The sequence below is a fragment of the Rousettus aegyptiacus genome, unplaced genomic scaffold (genome assembly GCF_014176215.1).
Source record: "Rousettus aegyptiacus isolate mRouAeg1 unplaced genomic scaffold, mRouAeg1.p scaffold_m13_p_4, whole genome shotgun sequence".
Lineage (NCBI taxonomy): Eukaryota > Metazoa > Chordata > Mammalia > Chiroptera > Pteropodidae > Rousettus > Rousettus aegyptiacus.
Window position 1 is genome coordinate 1362226 of NW_023416307.1, and position 13502 is coordinate 1375727.

General features: G+C 52.6%; 1 protein-coding gene, 1 non-coding gene and 1 pseudogene across 2 annotated transcripts in view; all 3 read left to right on the forward strand.

The window, feature by feature from the left end:
- DSCAM (DS cell adhesion molecule) overlaps positions 1 to 13502 on the forward strand; it is a 510406-nt gene that overhangs the window by 216024 nt on the left and 280880 nt on the right. The gene's annotated exons all lie outside the window — the stretch shown is intronic.
- TRNAV-UAC lies at positions 10575 to 10647 on the forward strand. The gene has a single exon. It is a non-coding gene; the product is annotated as a tRNA-Val (tRNA).
- On the forward strand, positions 10657 to 10772 carry LOC118602071 (annotated as a pseudogene).

The window sequence follows — 13502 nt, forward strand, 5'->3', positions numbered from 1 at the left end:
AGGAGGGGCTGCCCCGTGGCTTCCAGGGTCTCGGACACAGCTGAGCGAACTCAGCCGCCTTCTCACTCGTTCACCCTGGGGGCACCGGATAATTTGTATTTCAGCAGAAGTATTATAATTACATAGTTTAGAGTTAGAATTAATTAGCATTTCGGAAAGTAGTGATAAAACCAAGCAGTTATTAAAAAATTAATTTTAATAGAAGTCACTTTGGAGAGTCTTGCTTTTCTTTTGACAGTTTTTTTTTTTTTTTTTGATGGTGGGAGGAGGTAAAAGATGACACAATTCAATGATCCGTAATCAACCTGGAAGTACGACCACCCTTACTGTCGGGAGTTACTACTGGAGGTTAAAAACCCAAATCAGCGTGGCCCAGATTTAGAGCATAATGTTTGAGGTTTATCTGTAGGGAGAAAAGAAAGCATAGTATAATTTTAAAAAGAAATTGATTATGCTCCCAAATACAGGAGTCATACACCTTATTGGCATTAAACAGAGTTGAGAATCACTTCCTATGGGGTTCTAGACACCTGAGGTAATGAATAGTCATTCAACATGTTTGGAGAAATAATATTTGAACCCAGTAGCGCCGTTTGTGCGAGGTGCTCGGTCCGAGGTTCTCCGGGGCAAGGATGACACATCTTTGTTCCTTGGAGGGAGGAGTCAGAAAAACTTGATGATTAAGGAAAAGCGCTTTTACCTTCGACTGGAGTTTTAGAGCCTCACCATCTGCCAGTTATTCAATTCGAAGACATCCGAGTTCGATCTTAATTTTCAAAGTTTGATCATTGTTCCGTGGCTCTGTAAAAGCCGTCCTTATCCTGAGAAGAAAATGCTGAAGTATTTGGGGGCAAAGGGACATCACGCATGCAATTTACTCTCAAATCGCCAAGCAGCATTGGGAACAGTGATTGGCGTTATGAGAGAGAAAAAAGCAGAAAGCGACAGAGAAAAGTGACAAACAGTTATCAAGTGGTGCGGCTCAGTGCGAGCCGCGCTGCGAGTGACGACTCTCTCTGTAACTCTCCCTTAGTCTCTATTTTTTTTTTTTCAAAATTGCAAGTTAAACTGAATGGAGTGCCTAGCTTTTGATGAAATAATAATTTTCACATTCTCAGAATGAAAGTTAAGAAACTATTGCTTTAGAGATACATTCGCCAAAAGGTATTTCCTATTCCAGAAGAGCAGTGAAGTCGTTTCTACCATATTCTGAGAGCTAGAGATGTGATGAATTCGTTAAGTATTAAAGTTCCCAATTATAATATAGGCTGGGAACTCGTTCCTCAAGGAAAAATAAAAATAAATTCTGCGCACTGCCTCTTCTTCCTGAAAACAGCGTGTCCTGCTCTTTTTCCTCCTCCTCCTCAGACCACGCCTTTGCCACTGTTTGGGGATCAAATGACCAGGTGATCCCACTCGATGTCTTTACATCTGAATCATAGCCGTGCCCTTCCGATGGCTCGTTGAAAGAAAATAGCTGATATTTCTCAAGCCGTCGACAACCCTGCATCAGTAAAGGTTTAATCGCCACCATTATTTCATGCCCAGCACGCATTTATACTGCATTTGCTAGTATAGGAGAGAAAACAAGAAATGAACGCAAACCATTCCGCAGGGTCCGTTCGTGCATCTACTCCTGCATCCTATGAAGAAAAAAAAAAACTTTCGCATGGAAACGACGGCAGTATTTTTCATGCTATTTACACCATCGGACATGGCCGCCGACTATATGAACACGCGGCAATGCAGTCTGGTTGTCCGACTCGCGTCTAAGGAAATCTCCACTGCAGTGTCCAGGGGCCGCAAAGAGCCAGAGAGGCCGGCGTCGATTTCGAGTAAGGAGATGCAACTCTTACGCTCCGGCGTGTTGAGTTGGAGCCTGGGGCTTTTCCTTACTAATCCAGCAGCGAGCTGTGTTTTAAGAGGAATAGGAAGGTTAATAAGACAACCTTGTCCGCTTTCCCCGGGGTGGCAAAGCATCGCACGGCTCCCCAGCTTTGGGACGACGTGGGGCGGGGCAGCACGGGATTCGGGAATCGTAGGTAAAGCCCACGGGACGGAGGCGGCGGCGCCCGCACGACTCCGGGAAGGAGGAGCGTGGCTCTCGTGTTCGCTGGGTTTCTCTCAAATTATTTCAGGAGGTTGCTTTCATCCTGCGAAAGGCGCATTTTTTTTTTTTAAGAAAAATGTGCGCCTGCTAGTTCATGCCCAGCTGACGCCTGTCTCCTTGTGTACAAATGGCCTCGGATTTTCCATATGGAGTCTGTGCGCAATCTGTCGCAGCATTGTTTACCGTCGAGACCAAAGCCTCGAAAACTCACGAAGCGCCTCTCTGCTTCCTCTCCAGCCCGCGATCGGGTTCCTGGAAACGCTCAGACGCGTTCTCGCTGCACTCGTATTTTCTTCCTCGTTACATATGTCTTCTGGCTCTAAAATCCTCCTTCCGAATATGTTATTTTTCCTTGCATTCTCTCCATTTATTCAACACCCATATGCATGTTTTTGTTCTTGGATTTTTGTTTGTCCCCATGATGGATTTTATTCTCTTAACCACTGTGCTTCTTGGGCTCAGATGGGAATAGCGTGTCCGGATGGCGATTTGCCTCCTACCTGGACAAAGTGCCCTAAAGCATCCGCTTCTTTCTGTCCGGAGTCCAGGTACTCCTCCTTAGAGACAGCGAGTGACCTGGGAGAGATGCCATCGCTGTGTCCGCTACGATCGCGCTCCTTGTCCTCAACAGTGACAGCTCTTGGCAGAGGGTGAAACATAGGCGTGTTCGTGATCGAGAGAAGAGAAGACGCCAGGGCAGACCGACCAGAGTGGGTCGTCGCAAAGGACACGAGGTTGCGGGGAAACAGGCAGGAATGAGAGAAAAAGAAGGGAGTCGTAAGAGAAGGTAGAGGAGGGGAACGCGGGAGCCCCGTTTTACGCACCACTGAGGTGTGTTGTTGGAAGTTTTGGAGGAAGTGGGCCAGCCCGGAAGCTGGGGTCACCTGCTGCCTTCCCTGTCTAGATGACGGCTTTAACGGGGCGCCGTCCCCCTGCAAACAGGGGAGGCAAAAGCACGAATGTGCCCAAGTGTAAAACTCTAAAATGATGTGCGTTCACTACAGGAAGACAGTGTTCAGTGAAACTGAAAGATTATGTGCAGAGGTACAAGTCGACGACTCGACAGCCACTCCCATGACCGACTGCCCGAGCAGGCAGGAGTCGTTGCTTCCTGGAGGATGGCCAGTTACAGGAAGCCTTCCGGGAGCTACCTGCTCTTGGCCACAGGTGGACGTAGAATAATGGATGCAGCGTGAAGAAAGCCCCCCACGCCCTCCTCTGCCCGTCCTCTGCAAGCTCGATGGTCGTTAGAGTCCATGGTCTTCGACAGTTTAGGCTTGAGACCATCGCAAGGGGCCGGTTATTTCCGACAACTCGAAGGGAGAGATGCAGACTTAGAAGGACAGTGATAGGCCTGTTTACTCGCCGCCGTGTCCCCGATGTGCGACGGGGTGACTACATGGAGTCGGCGTGACATCGATAGTTGTGAAATGATGGGTACGAAAGACATCACACACGCAGCCACTCTTGGGAGCGGACAGAACTGGCTCACTCAGCGGAGAATGGGCAGACGAACGCCTCCTCGTTTGTGATCGCCGAGCGGCGTTTAATCGGAAGGAGAGCGTTGCCGAGTTGGTTCCGTCACCCAGACACACTCACCCCCCCCCCCTCGCTGCAAAGCTGTGCACCCCGTCTCCCCCCGTTCACCCTAGACAGCTTCCTTCTGCATGCAAGTCTTCTCCAGACACGTGCCCTCCGGCCCGACACCTTGCAGGTTGGCGAAAGGAGCCCGAGGCACGGTCGGAGGTGCAAGGAGCTCGTGTGGGTGGAAATGCGGGATCGAGGTGTTCCCCAGCGGGAATGACGACGTCCGTAGACTCGCGGGACGTTGGAGCTGAAAGGGACGTTGCTGACATGATTCTGCTTCAGTCCTTTCCATTTCTTTTTAGTCGAAGATGCTTTTTCTTCGAGGAAGTAGTAAAGTTGCTCGGCTGAGATCACATTCATTTTGATTATTTTTATGATTAAGTAATACATTGACTGGATAAGTTTTTCTTTGGGAACCCTCATGTTATTCTAATAAAAAAAATACTGCAGAATAATTTATATTACACTTTACTCTCTGCCATTTTAATTTTATTATACGTGAGTATATTTTTAACATCGCTCCTTATCCGCTGTGTTTTTTGAGGGGGCTGTTATGAAATTCTACTTATCTATCTATAAAATGGGCATAGTAGTATCTGATCTTCTGTCCTCTCCCGGGTAGCCGAGAGCATACGAAAGCACGCGAGGAGCTGTGAAGCAAGATGTCACAAACAGAATTATACAAATTAGTAGAAACCATTCCAAATAAATCTAACCTTTATTCTTAACACGTGTGTGCACAACACCTGGTAATTCTGATATTGTTTTGAAAAGATAAGGATTTTATGGAATTTTTGAACTGTAGAACATGAAATTATTTTCTCAAACAAATTTCTCGCTTTTCTTCTAGTGTGTAAATAAGCATGATCCTAATACCTTGAAAACTTAATACTTAAAAATAATTAGTATTCTAGTTCCTCAAGAGAAGAGTTATTAGAAGGTGGTGACCAGTCATTTCTGACCATGGACATAGGTGTCAGTGACAGTAATGCTAGTGCTCCTGGAATTAATCAACTCTCCCCTCGATCCGACCGCCCGCTATTGAAGCATGCCCATGTGTAGTTCATTTCTATATCAGATTTAGCCATAATGCAGTGACTTCTTCCTGATCTTTTTGTTTTGTTTTGTAATTTGTTTGGGGATGCTTTGGGGGCAGCTTTCAAGTCTTTCAGAAAAAATTTCTAAGCATTTCTTACCAAATTCTCTCCCTAGTCTGGTTTTGTTTTGCCTCGTAACACATGCATGAAAGTTTCAGCACTCGACCAAGCGTTGAGCCAGTGTTCTTGGGGCTCATTCCTGCTTTTCCACGTGCCGTGCCACACGGAGCCGTAGCCGGCTGCCTGCCATATGGGAGGTGCCACTTATCGAGCAGGTCTGTCTCTAGTCTTTCTTGTCACTCTGATCCCACTGCGTATTGGCATTTGTCATTGGGGTGAACATGCACGGGGCCCCTGGGACATCAGGGACAGGCCTCAGGTTCTGAGTGAGATGGGCGAAGGGGGACTGTCCTCCCCCTCGCCGGAGGAACAGAGACTCTCACCTCTGCAGGCGGACACGTGTAGGCAGGGCTCTGCCATCGTGTCTCCATTCGTTAGTGTGAACGACAGCTGCCCTGGGAAGGCCTTCGCTCATCAATCAGCAGATGGCTAGGGAACGGTGGAGAGGTTCGGCATCGTCTCGGGCATTGGGGTTCACTGCCCGCACTCCTTTGAAATTCTGCTCGGCGTTTTATGTTCTCGGAATCTATGGCTGCGAATGACCGTGCTTTTGGAAACTGGGAATCTGTACCAAAAAGCTCTTCCCTTTTCTTATGTAACACACGCTGGACCACCGGTAACTCCAAAAATGAGCAGCATTTGGTGGGGCTGGACGCAGGGACGGGGCGACTGTTATCGGCGAGGACACAGGGCAGGCAGTTCGGGGAGGCGGCGACGCTGATTTTGTGCTTCGGACATTAGGCAGCTCCGGGGTTGGGGCCCAAATTCTCAGGACTCAGTAACCGAACCTTTGCTTCAGAAATCTAAAGTTCCGCTTCAGAACATTTGCCATTTACCATTGCTGCCATTATTTCTTCTATCAGAATATTGTTTTCTGCACGTTTACATGCCACACTAGTTAGCTAGGTTAATTTAAATTTTGCTTTAAGTTAACCTATGCGTGAGATTGTTTTTTCTTTTACCATTACTAGTTTGCATTTAACAGTTATAATTGAGTTATTATTCTAATAACCAAAAATCATCTATTTTGCATCTTTTTTGTTTTGGGGTTATAAATAGCATGCTCGCTCCCATTGAAAGTGCGGATGAAGTATGACTCTCAACATCCTCTATTTTACCAATTTCATTATTTTCCAAAAGCTGCAAAAGCAAGGCCAGTGTGCAGGTCAAACGATTCCGGATGGTAAACACCCAAGGCTGAGATGTGCCTGGGAGTATAACGGACCTCCTCCTAGGCCTCCCCACACCCGCAGTACGCATTTAGGATTGTTCTCCTTTAGGGGGAAAAAAAAAAAATCCAACTCTACCCATTTTCCCACAACTACATGTAATAAACACCTGTGGATTTTTGGTCACCCAGGTCCAGGGATCGGCGCTTCTGTAGAGCAGGTCCACACAGAGGCATCGACGGGAAGGCGGAGCGAGGGAGGGAGGGGCCGAGGGACATGGGTGTCGCCATGTCGCCGTGTCTCCACGGGGCGCACCTAACCCTGCCCTGTACGCGCGGGCCACTTTAACAAACGGGGAGAGTGCGGGAGGAGCGTGCGAGCTGCTCCACGCGGACGGCAGTGCGCGTGCAAGTGCGTGAGCGTCGTGCTTGTCACTCGTGAGCCGGACAGAATTGCTGCGTGTGCTAACGCTGCGTTAGTCTCTTCTCGGGAGGAAGAGCCCGGGATCTAATCATGGCTGCCGTTACGCTAACAAAGAAAGTCTGTTTTCAAGCGAAAGCGTTAACTCCTCTAGGAGCATGCTTTGTATTCGGAGTTGATGTCTCAGGGACAGGAGAGCAGAGCAAGGGCTTTCTCGTTCCTACCACCAGATCGATATCTTCCGTTTCCTAGATAACCACCGTTTCCTTGCCCACCTATAGACCCCATGTCGCAGCGAGCAGACACCCCGTGAGAAACGTGGAAAGGGCCACTGACTCTCCCTCATCTGCTTCCAGCCGGTAATTATTCTCAAACACCATTCAGTGCCTCGTCTCTGAAGGAAGCAGACGCTGAGCAGCTGGGTTTTTCCAGATAAGCAAGATGGAGCGAATGACCGTCCAAACGACCTTGAATGTTTGCATCTTCCCTCTGAGAAGCCCGTGGGCCGGCAGATCCCACCAGCATTCTTCACGTTTCTCAGGGGAGCCGTGGGTAGCGGTGGGTTCGGGAAGATGGCGTCCGACCTGCAGACTGAGGACCTAATTAACGGGCCGACTCATTCGTCACCGGCTGTCTGAACGCCAGCTGTGACGGTGCGCGCCCTCCCCCGCGAGCCGGGCGGTTGGGATCAGCGGCGGGGGAGCCTTGACAGGGCTCGTTTGTCTTTGAGATTTGCAGGGTAGCTTATGAAATTGGTTCCATGGTTTCGAAATGTAAGCACGCCCTGCCTGAGGAAGAAAGCCCATCCCGCCCGTAAACCTGCTCAGGTCTCAAAGGGAGCACGAGTTAGCACAAGTGTTACATTCAATTTTTACTTTACAGTGGATGATTTTGCATCTTGTTTGTTTGTTTGTTCATTTGTTTGTTTTTCTAATGGATCGTTGTATTGTTTTAAGCATCTTCCTGAATGAAAAGGAGCCAAACATAGCTACTTCGCTCATGTCATAATTCCACGCGTTGATTCATAGTTATTGGCGAGCGTCACAAGTCAGGAAGGCCGTTATCACTGCATGCGCAGGGCCGGGACTTGGGACGTGTGGCGAGATTTTAAATGAAGAGCATTGCAGAGCGCATCGTTAAGCTGCTCCCCGAGCGCTCTCACGTGAGGAGCCGAGATCCCCAACGAGCGCGTTAACGGGCATCTTTGAAGCTGGAAGGTTCTGCCGGCCACCTCGTGCCTTAGCAACAGCCTGTTGTCTTAGCAACGTGGTCGTTCCTGTAAACAGGTGGAGAAATTAAGGGACTCCCCGTGTTCACGGAGCGAAGAAAGCTCATTACGGCGCTGGCCCTTCCCCAAGGCGGAGTGTAGGGGGCAACAAGACACCGTAAAAAGTGCTAAGAACAGTCTGAGAAATGAATTATTTTTAGAATTGACCAGACAGTTTTTTTTCTTAAAGAGTATTACGAGTGAATTGTAAGCATTACTAGACCTTCCTGTTCTATTCGCATGACGCATACACCAGTTCCAAGTAACTGGGAGAAGGCCTCAGCAGGGAGGATCCTCGCCTTTGCAAACTCGCTCCGTCCTCTGTTTCCGTTTCCGTTTGCAAGGCGAAGTGGCCCCACCCGCCGTCGTGCAGCCGCGCTGGGTTTCTGACGGTTTCTGGACGCAGCCGCTCAAAACGGGTTGGGCCCCGCCGTACTTCCCGAGTGAGCGGGGCTGAGTCCGCTACCTCCCCGTCTGCTGGTCCCTCCCACCCTTTCTTCTCGGGGCATCCGGTGCCTCGCGGCGTATCGACCACCTGTGAAGTGGGGAGGCAGGTGGTGGATGCAGTCGCCAAGTCTCGGCCAGGACCTCGGTCTCTGCCTGAGTCACGCGATGCCCGAGGAGCACGTCGCCGCCCTGGTGTGTCCCCTCGGAGGAAGACCTGAGAGCCGGCGAGGCACGCAGCAGCCACCGGATCTTTTTAACGTAGGAAGGACTCTTTTCTGATAATAAAATGACGCACGTGTCCTTTGGGTAGGTTTAAAAGTGCAGAGAAACACCCAGAAGGACATCAACGTGCTTACGGTTTCACCCCCAGAGATAACTAATTGGGGACCATGCACGGTTCCAAGTTCACACGAACACAGTGCGGGTGGCGGCCCCGAGGTCACGCAGCGCAGGGATCTTAAACCAGCGCTGATACGTGATGGTGTGTGCAGTCTGAGTCATTTCCACAGTCTCCGTAGCTTTCCTCTGGCTTTATAAAACTGGCGTCAGGCTGTACCGACGGGCCGAAGGATGCTTCTATTCTAGATACCTTACCGGGACGCCTGCCAGCCTCCCCCATTCCACGTGGAGAGTTCTGTCCTCACGGGAGGCGGGCTCTTCCTCCGGGGGGGGGGGGGAAGGAGCGAGGTGGGACCGGAGGAGGGGCTAGGACTTGGAGAGGGGACACGGAGAATGGCGAAGGCAGGGCCGGAGGCCCCACAGCCGGCCCTGGGCCCCTGCGGCCCTCGCCGCGGTCACGGCCTGAGTCCCGATGTCCGCCCCCCCGGCCTAGGAGTCGGCCTCCATCCCGGGCCCGGGCGTGGCGCTGGGTGACGAGTGGATCCTCGCTCTTCGTTCCTCCCTCCCCTCTCCTCCTCTCCGAGCTGTCCTGGGCCTGGCGGGCGTCATCCCCCCGGGGCTGGCCGGATAGAACGGCGAGGGTGAGACGTCTGTCAGACGCTCTAGGTGCTAACGGGAACCTCTGGGCCATTCGGGGGTATCCAGGAGCACCCTTCCAGGGGCCCGGAGGGGACCGTCTGCTGGCCGGGGAACCAGCGGCAGCAGTAAGCCACTGTGGCATCCAGGGCTGATCAGCCCACAATGACAGTAAATCAGTGCGCAGTTCAGAGCCGGATTCTAGTGCGAGAGCTCGGGCCCCACGTGACAGCGAAGATGCCGCCCAGTTTTACCAAGGGAGAAAAGAGCCAGGTCTCCACCTTCGCGATTTCAAAAATCCAGAGGAACTAGAATCTCGCTCGTGTCCTTTAATTAAAGAGACCAGCTGGCAAGGACTTAGAGACGCGGGTCCCGGGCCTTCAGTGCGTTCTGCTGGGGAGCCTCCCGACTGCCCGAGGAGGGCGACGGAAAGACAGTGGGCGTCCGGCATGGCCCGCGGCCCGCAGCACCCGGATGCCGTTCGCGCCCGCTCGCCGGCTCACTGCTGGCCGCCCCGGCCAGCGGGACACGTGTGTGTTCTTGTCGGAAACGTCTGTTAATAAGGCCTTTTCTTTGCTAACGTGAGAAAGCTAGCGACGGAAGCGATTGGAGTTTGTTTTCCAAAAACATTTCTCTGTGCCGGCCAGACGCGTGAGTCGAGAGGGAGCATCCGTGGGCTGACGGCGGCCCTGGTTCTTGCTCAGTCGAAGCGCGTCACGCCGCGATGAACGAGGCCTCAGGACGGGGACCCTCGGCTCGGCCCATGGCACAGCGGGCTCGTCTCTGCGACTCAGCGGCAGCGTGGCCTTTGGCAAATCAGTCTCCAGACGCCGGTTTCCTCCCCTGTGCGGGTGACAGGAAGTCCTGTCGTCGTGCAAGGCTGTTGAGAAGTCGGGACCAGAGAGCACCTGCGTGAGTGCCTTTGGGGTGGACGCTTCGTGAGCAGAAGCGGTGACCGTGCGCGCGCTTCTCGGGGGAGTGTCACGGCAGCCTGCTGAGTGCCGCCGAGCTCCCCGGCAGCCCGACGCAGCCTGGAGACCCCTCCTGAGAAGACTGTCTATGAATGCATAAGACGACGTGCTGAGTGTCACCAAGGACCAAGTTTCATTAACATGCATATTGGGCAGAATAGTGACTCCCCGCGAGGTCCCTGAGCTCCACCTGGGACCTGGGCTATGTTGTATCATGTGGAGAGGGGCCTTTGGGCTGCACATGGAATTCACATTGCGCATCACCCGACCTTGACATCAGAAGATTATCCTAGAATATTTGAATATTTCAGCTTTGCTGAGTCAGAGAATCACTTTTACTCTGACGGTCACTGTTGAGTTTTTGTTGATTTAAATACTCCATTGAGACATTAAAATCTATTTTAGGGATGTGGCTCCATAGTGTAGCGGTTAGCACGTCTGCTTTACATGCAGAAGGTCCTGGGTTCACACCCCAGTGGAGCCACAGTCCATGGTCTCTGGCCATGCCGCCCTGAACAAGCCCGATGTCTGATCTCGGGAGATAAGCAGGGTCAGGCCTGGTTAGTACTTGGATGGGAGACCACCTAGGAAGACCAGGTGCTGTAGGCATACATAATAATAAAAAATAAATAACAAAATCTATTTTAAGTGACAATTTTCCAAAGTCTCCTTTCCTAGAGCCATAGAAACAGAATTGAGTCGACACCTGATGGTGTAAGTTACAGCTTCGAAGTCGCAGCGCTTGCTTCCGGGCGGCACGGTGATCGTGAGGGAAGTCGTGCTCAGAAGCAGAGGGAGCATTTTTCACATGTGGCTGAGTGTGACCCTCGCTGCCAATTAAAGCAGGAAAAATATCACAAAAGATTCAGAAGTGGCGTTTGTCAGATAACCCCCATGGCTCCAGGGCCGGAAGATGGTTGAGGCGGGCCATGACGGGGACTCGAGCGTCGCCGTCACACGTGACCATGAGCGCACGCCGAGTCACGGAAGCCAGACCCTGCTGCACAGCGTGCACACGCTGCCTCCGGCCCGGGCGTCGCGTACTCAGTTACGGCGAGTCGCCCGAGCCCGCCGGCACCCACGCAGGACTCCGCGACGAGGAGAAACCTAAGTCTAGACGCCTTAACGCGGGAGCGACTGAGATCGTTCACGTCTTGCTTATCACCGAGCGATGGTCAGGGATCTGGAAAAGGCCTCCCTGCCCCTGGATGGGGCCCTGTCCTCCCGCGAGCAGCCAGCTCGAGCCTCCACTGCAGCTTCTGTGTGTCTCGACCAAGACTGAGGAAAGTCCGACAGCGATGGACCTCGGGGCTGCACGGACCAGGTAGCACGGGGAGGATCGCAGACCGTGTGGCCGCAGGGAGCCCTGGCGACGTCCATCGTCCTCGTCGAACTTAAGGAAGTCTGAGTCGCAGGCACTGGGGGCTTGACTTCGTCTTTGAATCTGGCCAGCCTTTCTCGGAACCACCTGATTCATCGCATCTGGGCCCAAACAGACGTGGCCTGTGTCATGTGTTGAGTTACATCCGCCCAGCAAATTCCTGTGCTGAAGTCCTAACCCCCCGTACCTCGGAATGTGACCGTGCATAAAACTGTCACTGCGGGTGTAACTAGCTGAGTCGCGATGAGGCTGTCCTGCGGCGGTGTGGCCCCTGGTCCAGCGTGACGGGAGTCTTTTATACCAAGGGACGTTCGGACACAGACATGCACTCAGGGGAATGCTACGTCCAGCCAGGACCGTGCCTAGCACCTTCGGATCATAGTCCTGCCGACGCCTTGGCCTCTGCCTTCTGGTCTCCAGAACTGTTCTTCAGGCCAGACGTCCCCAGCCTTTGTGGCACCAGAGACCGGAGCTCCCATGAGCATCTAACGCCTGAGGATCTGAGGCGGAGCTGAGGCGGTGATGCTGGCGCTGGGGAGCGGCTGCAGATGCAGACGAAGCTTCGCTCGCTGGCCCACGGCTCGCCTCCCGCTGTGCGGCCCAGTTCCTGTCCGCAGCCTGAGGGTAGGGGGGACCCCTGCTTTAGGCCACTCAGGACTTTGTTACGGTGTTGCCAGCAAACTGAGCTCATCCCTTTACCATGCTGCAGCCCGATGAGACCCACAGGTGCTCGACCAGCTCGGACACGACACCGGTGGGGGGGGGGGTCATCCTGTGAGAAGAGGCGCGGCTCCTCCTGCAGAAGCTAAGTCTAAGCTTCCCATTAGCCACAGCTGATCTGGTCTTACGTTTGGTTCCTCTGCTAATGGAGGAGGCTGAGTTTTTCTCGAATCTTCCCATTTGCCTCCCCCTAAGGGCAGCATAACATAAAACCCAGAGGGTGTGGAATTTGCCCAGAGCAGCCCGCTGCCCGTATTAAGTCTTAAAAAGTCACGTGAATTTTTATTCTTTGCCACATTATGTGAGTTTGGTTTTAATACGAAATATCATTTGAAACTGCTTACTGTTAAGCAGCACCGGCACGTCAGAATTCGGACTGTGCTTACACCGGGAACTCATACTCTAGGCGCAGGGTCGCACCGCCCAGCCCCTGGGACCTCTGTTCGGGAGCTGTGGGTATGGTCGTCTCTGGTCCCCTCCACCCTGGGCTCTGGGGGCCCCTCGTGTACGGGTTACACCGTGAAGGGCCAGACCGTGTGTCCCTGTGCGTGAGTCCCCCGGATCACTCTGCAGATGCCAAAACAGACACTTTCGGGATGAGGTCACGTCAGATGAAAAGGCCGCCTGCTAAACCGCTTCGCCAGACTGCGTGGGAGCCCGCGTGAGTGGCGTGTGCAGCCGCCAGGTGGCTCCCGTGGGCGTCGGGGGAGTGACTCCCATTAGATCCGTGACCACGTGCGCCGCTTTCCCCACTGAAGGAATCTGTGACCAAGTCACTTAGAAACCAAAGCCATCATGCACGTCCTCACGGCCCTGCGAGGGAGGTCGCCCTGCACGTGGCATGGCCGTCGGCCCCGCTTAGACTCCAGGTGTCAACCCAGCAAGTCTCCTCACCCGTAGAAGTGGGGAAACCGCTCATCGTGCTGTCTGCGAATCCTAAATAAAATACACGTATCCAGCTGTTTAATAAACCCCGAAGGGCCGTGGGGGGCGTCAGAATCATTTGGTGCATTTCTCAAGATACCCCACAGGTCTGGAGAGGCGCCCACGGGACTGACCCGCCTCGCGCTCAGGGCCGGTTTTGTTTATGATGAACTTAAACTAGGAGAACAGGACGTTGAGAACACGAATCTTAAGGCTTCGATTAACGTGAACCTGATCATGGAAAGGAAGAGTAACCACACGACCAGACCGAGGCAGTTTAGCGACCTGTAGGTAAAGGGGTGGGCAGAGGTCAA